This window comes from Tiliqua scincoides, chromosome 1 (genome assembly GCF_035046505.1).
Source record: "Tiliqua scincoides isolate rTilSci1 chromosome 1, rTilSci1.hap2, whole genome shotgun sequence".
NCBI classification, from domain to species: domain Eukaryota; kingdom Metazoa; phylum Chordata; class Lepidosauria; order Squamata; family Scincidae; genus Tiliqua; species Tiliqua scincoides.
Genome location: NC_089821.1, coordinates 97,741,147 through 97,751,390, shown reverse-complemented (window position 1 = coordinate 97,751,390; position 10,244 = coordinate 97,741,147).

The following is a 10,244-nucleotide window of genomic DNA, read 5'->3' as shown; positions in this document are numbered from 1 at the left end:
TCACAGTCACTATTTACACTGTTGTTTTTCTCTGTATTTTTGAAGGGGAGCCAAGTGTGTTTTTGGGGGTGGGGGGATGCCAAGTGTGTATTCTTGAATGTGCACGAGTCAGTTGCATGTAAGATGTGGGCTAACTGTACAAGTAACAAGTGGCCCTTATGTCATTTCTATAATACAGGGCACAATCCTAACCAACTTTGCAGCACTGACATAGCTGTGCCAATGTGGCGTTCACTGTATCCTGCAGTGGGGAGGCAGTCAAGGGGGCTTCCTCACAGTAAAGGCATGTTAGTTCCCTTTCCCTGGGGCTACACTGTGGCTAGGTCAGTGCTGAGAAGTTGGTTAGGATTGCGCCCACAGTGATATTCAATATGCAGCTAGAAAATGGCAACCGGGCCCTAATAGTAACTCTAGAGGATCTTTAAAATATGGGAGAAAAATAATTGCTCATGGCAGAAACCGGGCCCACTGCTTTCCTGTCTGCCTTCCTTTCTTATTTATAAAATGTCTTTCTACAATTCACTGCACAAGATATTGATCTGAACCAGGAAAAAAACCCATAACTGCAGACAATCAGTGTGTCCTTGGCAACTTTATTTGCAGTGCTAATGAGGCCCTAACGAGAGGGAGGCTCTCTCCTGTGGAGAGCAAGTGCGTGAGGGGCTTTCTGTGAAGTCACCACACTTATCCTGCCCTGCCAATGATGCATGCACTTTATCCCACTGCCCTCTGCTCAATCGGTTTTTTTGTCTGCAACGACAATTGCTGAAAGTGCAGAGTATATTTCCCTGTGGCTATCCAGGGTGGCAATCACAAAGAGAATTTCTCCCCATGTTCATCATGCATCGCTGTAGTAAAAGCTTGAATGCGCGAAGCCTCTGTAAAGTAGATATAGAGGATAGACTGTTTCCCATGCAGCAAATCCCCCCTCTCCACATTGCTGAAATGGTCCAATGGAAAGGCAGAGGCCAATACGGTTGGTTCCAGCGGTGTCGCAGGAGTTGTCAGAACGTGACTGTGTTCAGCCATGAACTGCCTCAGGGACTCTGGCTCCGGATTTTGCCTCGAGGTTGACTCCTGAAGCCTTTTCCATAACTGGATGTAGCCACAAGGCAGTGGAGGTTTGGGATCAGAGTTTTCCTTCTCTCAGATGAGCTGCCTTCCCAGGCTGACAAGTCCCATCTACCCGGTGGCTGTTTAGTCGCCTCTTACGACAAGTACAGCCAAACTGAGGGCCAATTCTTATCCCCAGCCCCCAGACGACACTCTATTCCAGAACCACCATTCAGAGCGTGATACCATAGTCTTCCGAGATTGAAGGACGCCAACAACAACATGCATACATTGTTGGCATGGATTGGGCTAAGCCGGGCACACTCTGGAGAAACCCTCATGTTGGACACTTGTCTCTCATTATGAGTGTAACCTGTCAATCAGAAGCTGGGAGGTGGAGCTCCCAGCTTGCTAAATGTCTTGCTTTGGAACCATCACTTCCTAGGGAAGAGCAAATTCTTAACAAGGACTCTGAGGAAAGACTTTTTAAAAGAAATATCAGAATAGACATTTAGCTGGAAGACCTTAAGGTGCTGATGATACCTACGTGCAAACATGCTTTTCTCCAAACTTCAGGTCACACAAAAAATTCAAATATGCTGTATAGACTTCAACTGCTGAATTCGTGTGTTACACGACAACTAGATTGGGCTGGGGAAAAAACTATCCATACCATGTTTACCAGAGTTGTGATTTCCAATATTACCCACAGGGCCATAAATATAAACCCATGTCGTATTGAACAAATGTATCTGCTACAGATCTGTGCAGAAAATGATATACACTATCACATTTTTAACTTTGACCCCTGAGCCTGGAGGCTATGTTGAGAGTTCATAGAAAATAGCATTGATTTTTTTTTTTTAACTTGATATACTGGGTGGGTTGGGGTTTGCTCCTTCCTATTCTCTGTAAAAGACGATTGAAAGCTTCTTGTATCATCCAATGTATAACAAAAAAAATTGTATATTTCCTTTAAAGAAGAAGTTGATAGTATTTGGAAAAAAAACACCATAAATTGAAGTAAGGGTGCCACTGTGAACCCTTCTAGAGGTTCCACAGGATTTTATACCCCAATACTATATTCATTGCCTGGTTAGAAAATCCACTGATTGTAAAGTAGTATGTTCAGGACTGAGATGACAATCTCTGTACTATTCCATGTTCCCATGTTTAACTAATATTGAATGGCTTAACTAGAAACTCCTGGCCTAGGAGTACTTTTAAAACCCACAGGATAAAAAAGCTGTACCTTTCTGATGGAAAAACTGGGAAAATCTTATTTAACATTGACTTCGTTTGCTATGAACTCTGCTTTTCATTTTTCCCTTCTTCCCCCAACCCTCAGCTCTCAAACCATCCATCTAATTTCTGCTGCCTTCTGTAACATCTGTCAGTAAATGTACAGGAGAAACTCTGTTATTAAAAGAATAATAATCATATTGCAGGTTTCTGATGCCAAAATTATATTTTTCTTTCTCAAATATTCATTAAAAAAAGTATAGATTGTATTTTATTGGAGAGGAGGTCTTTAATGAATGGTATTCTTGTTTGCGTACACGAAGCAGCTTCCAGTCTAATTCTCTGACAGTAATTGTGGTCTGAAGGCAGGCTGCACAAGAACGGAGTGTGCTTAATGGCTACCCTGTGGATTGAGTGCTCCAATTTTGTTATTATCAGACTACTTTTTTAAAACGCAGAAATTAGCCAGGCCAGGAAAGAGTTAATTATGTTCCTGTGGCAGGAAACTCTCCAAGAGTGTTAATTAAGAGGAGTTCTTTGTCTTTAATGCAAAGCAGAAATTTCAAAGACCTTGGCAGATGATATCATGTACACAGTTACTGAGAATCTTTTTAAAGAGATATGAGAGCAGGGGGAAGCCCTCCTAGGCATGCTCATAACGTCAGGGACATCTGAAATAAATATCATGGCATCAGTTTATCTCTCTGATGCTGAAGGAAAAGCAGGTAGGTACATGCTTGACTCACATTCCTTCCCCACACACACACTCACACAGACACACACATCAATTTTTACATTCTCAGATTCTCCTTCATTCGCTACATTGCCACAATATAGTACTCGGGTGGGTGTGCCTTTTTATTCATTTATTTTTAACTTGCAACAAGTTCTGTCCAGCAGACTGAAGTGAATTTGACTATGGATATATCTGAATGTATTATTTGCCCACTCTGGTAGATTCCTCAGGGCAGCTTAGTACATTTTAGAATATTCTCCAACTTTGATCACCCTGTTGAAGGAGAATCATCTTCCATATTTCAGACTAAGCTAAGCATTCCAGAGTCAATTTCTTTGGTGGATAGAAATCAGAAGTGGAAACAAAAATGCAATAAAAACAAATTCCCTACCCATTGTCTTCACTTGTCTTCACTTAAACATAAGAACATAAGAACAGCCCCACTGGATCAGGCCATAGGCCCATCTAGTCCAGCTTCCTGTATCTCACAGCGGCCCACCAAATGCCCCAGGGAGCACACCAGATAACAAGAGACCTCATCCTGGTGCTCTCCCCTACATCTGGCATTCTGACTTAACCCATTCCTAAAATCAGGAGGTTGCGCATACACATCATGGCTTGTACCCCATTATGGATTTTTCCTCCAGAAACTCGTCCAATCCCCTTTTAAAGGCGTCTAGGCTAGACACCAGCACCACATCCTGTGGCAAGGAGTTCCACAGACCGACCACGTGCTGAGTAAAGAAATATTTTCTTTTGTCTGTCCTAACCCGCCCAACACTCAATTTTAGTGGATGTCCCCTGGTTCTGGTATTATGTGAGAGTGTAAAGAGCATCTCCCTATCCACTCTGTCCATCCCCTGCATAATTTTGTATGTCTCAATCATGTCCCCCCTCAAGCGTCTCTTTTCTAGGCTGAAGAGGCCCAAACGCCGTAGCCTTTCCTCATAAGGAAGGTGCCCCAGCCCCGTAATCATCTTAGTCGCTCTCTTTTGCACCTTTTCCATTTCCACTATGTCTTTTTTGAGATGCGGCGACCAGAACTGGACACAATACTCCAGGTGTGGCCTTACCATCGATTTGTACAACGGCATTATAATACTAACCGTTTTGTTCTCAATACCCTTCCTAATGATCCTAAGCATAGAATTGGCCTTCTTCACTGCCGCCGCACATTGGGTCGACACTTTCATCGACCTGTCCACCACCACCCCAAGATCTCTCTCCTGATCTGTCACAGACAGCTCAGAACCCATCAGCCTATATCTAAAGTTTTGATTTTTTGCCCCAATGTGCATGACTTTACACTTACTGACATTGAAGCGCATCTGCCATTTTGCTGCCCATTCTGCCAGTCTGGAGAGATCCTTCTGGAGCTCCTCACAATCACTTCTGGTCTTTACCACTCGGAAAAGTTTGGTGTCGTCTGCAAACTTAGCCACTTCACTGCTCAACCCTGTCTCCAGGTCATTTATGAAGAGGTTGAAAAGCACCGGTCCCAGGACAGATCCTTGGGGCACACCGCTTTTCACCTCTCTCCATTGTGAAAATTGCCCATTGACACCCACTCTCTGCTTCCTGGCCTCCAACCAGTTCTCAATCCACGAGAGGACCTGTCCTCTAATTCCCTGACTGTGGAGTTTTTTCAGTAGCCTTTGGTGAGGGACCGTGTCAAACGCCTTCTGAAAGTCCAGATATATAATGTCCACGGGTTCTCCCGCATCCACATGCCACACTTCTTCTCTTCACTCGAGGCCAGTCATTTGGGGGGGGGGGGGAAACTGCAACAAAAGTAGTATGCTCTCTCTCTCTCTCTCTCTCTCTCTCACTCACACACACACACACACACACACACACACACACAGCACATTCAGAATCTACCAAAGTTCACCATTTTGGGACACCATATTTGATTTTTACTTTGAGCAAGTCAAACTTAGAAAAATGCTTGCAACTTGATCTCTGTTGGACTGATTGACTTAAAACAGATGTCAAAATAAATGTGAATAAATTTTTATTGACCACACCTTTCTGTAAGATGCTACACTGAAAAATGTTCTCTAGAAATATGCAAAAGCATTTATGAATTGGTTATACACTCTCTAACTTGGCTTTCTCCTCTAAGGGCAGTGGTTCCCAAAGGTGCTGTGGTACACTCACAGGAGCACCATGGGATGTCCCTGCTGCCTCTTCTTAATGGCTCTCCCAAGCGCTGCCATCTTGAATTGCACAGAAGCTTGTGCAATCTTCTGAGATCCATGATAGTGGCACTTACCAATAGTGCTGCTGCTACAAGGCTCCAGTTCAGTTCAGTTCAGTTTTATTACCGACCAGAATAAAAATAATACATTCATAGTATACAACTGAACATACATACGACCCATCACAGCATCCTAACATAGGCACTTAACAACATAAAATACTAACAATTAATAGACCTAAGTCTAGATTAAGTTTGGTCTAGTTATTGTGGATTGGACAGAGTACAGTAACTGAGGAAGGTACTTCTGAAAGTCTTCTAGTCCATATTGAATTAAAAACTTATTCAGAATATAAATACTCCTCTATGAGCAACCTGGAAGGCCACAATCCGCTCTCTTCCTCCTGATGCTAACTGCAGCGGCTAAAAATTTAGCCACAGGGCTCCAGACTGCAGGGCACCATGATCACAGTAAATTTGGGAATCCCTGTCCTAGGGCTATACATACTCTGCAGAGACAGAAAAATATATGAATATAAATTAAACTTTCCCTTCACTCTCTTCAATTCTACATCAAGCTGAAGTGAATTGGTCTCACAGACAAGCCACAAGATTGTAGGAAGAGAGGTAAATGGTTACATGTTACCACAGCCAGGAAGTCTAGGCTTGGGTTGCAAGTTAATTTTGTACATCATACTTGAATATTCTTTATGGAAAAACATTAATGAGTGAAATATACAGTAAATTCCAAGAAACTCCTGCTGGATGTTCTGTGGAAAACGTCACTATTTTTACAACATCCAAGGCTAGGACTGTCTGAAGGATTTACACACAGGATGCACAGAGGTTGCTACCCTGGCAAGTCATGTTGTCATTTTGTGTATAATAGACATGGATCCCATCAGTGTGACATGCATCTGCTCAGCTCTTATTTTTTACAAAGTGCCAGTGCCATACTGATCTGTTTTGGTGGAAGGCTTTTGCCATTATAACTGAAAATTTTGCCAATGAACTGAAAGACAATAGCCTAAAACAGCGATTCTTAAACTTTTATCACTAGATCCACTTTTTAGAATGAGAATCAGACACTGAAACAGCCATTGAGGTTCAATCTGGACTATTTCCTATAATGTTATTCTTCATTCCTCTAGAACAGTGGTACTCACACATTCAGGACCAGGACCCACTTTTTAGAATGAGAATCTGTCAGGACCCACCGGAAGTGTTGTGATGACCAGAAGTGACATCATCAAGCAAGAAAATTTTTCACAATCCTAGGCTGCAATCCTACCCACACTTATCCAGGAGTAAGTCCCATTGACTATCATAGTTAAAAGCATGTACATAGTAGCCTGTTAAAAATACAGATCTGTGACATTTCCCCAAATGCAGTCACATATAATGGTAGCAAAAAGTCTATTAAAATATTGAAATGATTGGGGATGAACCTGAAATTGGATCATGATGAGTCTCGACCCATAGTTTGAGAAACACTGGCCTAAAACATTTGATTCTAATGTTAGGAGGATCTGTACACAGAGACACGTTTCCCATGATGCATAGGTCACATCAGGGACAGTTCTGGGCTAATTCATCCATGATTTAGGGTGCAATCCTAACCAGCTTTCCAGCCCTGGCATAGATGTGCCAATGGGGCATGTGCTGTATCCTGCAGTTGGGGTGCAGTCATGGTGGCCTCCTCAGGGTAAGGCAATGTTTGTTCCCTTACCTCGGAGTTGCATTGCCCTTATGTCAGTGCTGGAAAATTGGTTAGGATTGCAGCCTTATACTAGTAGATTATCTGCTTGGCGGCAAAACATTGGAAAAGGAGAGAGAAGGACACTTCCTTGTATATGCTACCCTAATTATTCTCCTGGTTGTTGAAACTTTGCCCATTCCATTTCAGTCCACTAGAGATGACAGCCAGCCACCAGATAGTACTGTACCTCGTGAAGGAACAAATGCAGCTTCAGATACAGGTCTTGTCATGAAAGACAGCGGTAACCTCATTGCAAATGCTAAACAGGTGTATAACAAGGTTCTGTCAGGCTCACACATACACGATGAGTTATGTAAACCTTGCTAGAATTAAAAAAAAAACAAGATAGAACAGGCAAAAGGAGAAACCTAGCAGAGCTGGCTCTCTGTGGATTCAATACATGATAATGGTACACATGTTGAAAAAGTAGCCCAGGACCAAGAAAATCAGGGACTAGGATCTGCTTTGAGAGAAATGCTTCCATGTGTTGTCGTAGCAAGTCACAACTTGTACACCAAAATGATATACGGACAGTAACTCTGACAAGAAATTGCAAGCCTTGAAGCTAGTCATCCTCATATCCACTGCATGTTCTACCAAGGTCTACATGTTGTACATCTCAGTAATCATTTATGGGTAGCTGATATTGTAACTGAACAGGCACAGATGAGAAACATCAAGTCAACAGGAGGACTGAGTAGGGGAAGGGGAAAGATGAAAGTGCAGTGGCACGTCTGAGTTCAATCCACGATGCTATGCACAGAAATGAACAATGCCATGAAGCACTGTGATGCATTTCATGCATTGCACAAAGGAACAATGCAAAGAAGCTTCAGACACATGCAAGACACATAAGGATCCTGTGATGCTAAAAACTGTTTCCTAGCACAGGAATGATGAATCTTTGCATAGCATCTCATCAGGAAGGGCTGCTCATGGATCGGTCCATGTAGATGTCTGAAGAAGGTGGTGTTCAGATACTTCAGTCCATGCAGAGCATATGGGAGTAATCATTCAAAGGGAAAAAAATTAAGCTTTCTATAGTAGTGTTTCTCAAACTGTGGGTCGGAACCCACTAGGTGGGTCGTGAGCCAATTTCAGGTGGGTCCCCATTCATTTCAGTATTTTATTTTTAATCTGTGAGACTTGATGCTACCCTGGTATGTGACTGCATTTGGGGAAATGTGACAGACCTGTACTTTTAACAAGCTACTATGCAGTGGCGTAGCTAACCAAGTTGCTGCTGGTGCAAAAAAAAATTCTGTAGCCCCCCTCCCGCCAATGACATCAAATTTAATTAATTACATTGGGTCTTTTTATTTGTTAAAGTGAGTGAGAAGTGTTAGCTAATATTTTAAAATAGCAAACGCTTGTTGAAAGTACTTATTGCACTTTTACAGCGCAATCTATTCATGTCTACTCAAAAGTAAGTCCCATTGTGTTCAATGGGGCTTACTCCCTGGTAAGTGAAGTAAGGTAGGATTGCAGCCTTACACAGTTCAAGATGTGCAGGAGGGGACAGGAGACAATCATAAGAGCCAGCAGCTGACCTTTAGGAAGTGGAATTATGTGAATAAATGATGAGGCCAAACCACCTGCTGCTCAGTGCTCCTGCTGCAACTTGCCTCCCACGTTGCTGTGCCTTGCTTGCTACCCTCTTCAGTTTCCTGCACATGCGCAGGTAACCTCTCACAGTCAGCCAACTCAGAGCCCAATCCTCTGCATGGCTAGTTCCAAAACTGCATGTTTTGGAAGCAAACCCAGTCTAGTCAATGGGGCTTACTCCCAGGAGAGTGGGGAGAGGATTGCAGCCTTGGAGCCCAATCCTCTGCCTGACTACTTGGAAGCAAGCCCAGTCTAGTCAATGGGACTTACTCCCAGGATACTGTGGATAGGGTTGCAGCCTCAGAGCCCAATCTCCTGCATGTCTACTCAGGAACAAGCCCTACTGGCTTAGATGGCTGAGACAATTGGGCTGCTGCGACCTTGCCAGGAGGAGAGAGGAGGATAAGGAGGCAGGCAAGTAGAGAGAGGACTGTGATGAGCAGAGGAGAGTAGGCGGCGCAGGGCGGGGGAGTGGTGAACAACTGGTCCTGCTGTACAAGGGGAACGCCCTCCTCAGTCCAGGCTGGGCTCCACAAGGGTCTCTGGGGGCTATGGCTGCCTCTCTTGCCATTTAAGCCAAATAGGCTTCAGGGGGCAGCATGTTGAGCAGGACAGGTGGAGGAAATCATGGAGGGAATGAGGGCTGGCAGGTGCATGAAAGGAAGACTCGGAGGAGGTCTGTGCCTGCCGCCAGCATCTCAGCTGCGGGAGGGGGAGAGGGCCAGCTCCTCGTGCCTGCCGTGACCTGTAGTTCTTGAGCTCTGCCGGAAGCCACGAGCTAGACTACCTTCCATCTTGGCTGCAGGGAGGGGCAACATGCTGTTTCGCCCCTCCCCGTGACTGTTGCCCCTCCTCCCTCCAGAGTGCCTGGCACTGGCAAGGCTGCTGGCAGCAGCCCAATTGTTGTACACAGGTGTTGTTACCTGCAAGTTGTTGCCCCCTCAGCCGCGTTGTTGCCCCCACCCACCCTGTAGCCCGGTGCACCTGCTACCCCCTGCACTCCCTAGCTATGCTACTGCTACTATTTATATTATTTTAACAATGATAGTACATGGGACTTACTCCTGGGTAAGTGTGGGTAGGATTGCAGCCTAGGATTATGAAAAAATTTTCCTGCTTGATGATGTCACTTCTGGTCATGACATCATTTCCGGTGGATCCTGACAGATTCTCATTCTAAAAAGTGGGTCCTGGCGCTGAATGTGTGAGTACCGCTGTTCTATAGGACTGAAGAATAACATTATAGAAATAGTCCAGATTGAACCTCAATGGCTGTTTCAGTGTCTGACAGTCTTTGTCAAAGCAAAGGGAATAATAATAGAAGAATGACTTAATTATGATCTGTGCAACTTCACTGTGAATCAGCACTCCTTGATAAGGCAGTCACAGGCAGAAAGACAATTTCTGCCCAATCCTATCCCCCACCATTGGTGCTGACACAGTGGTGCTGACGGAGCGCATGCTTGGGGGGTGGTGGTGATCAAGAGGCCTGCCAGAGGTAAGTAAAAATACAGGCGTCCCCTGGTAGCTGCAGGAGGTCAGTTCCTGCTGCTTCCACGGATACTGGAAACTGCTGGTAGCAGTACTCAAATCCTCCCTGTCGTGCTCATGACTCACCTCTGTTTGCTTGCCAAGGCTTTGCAAAATGC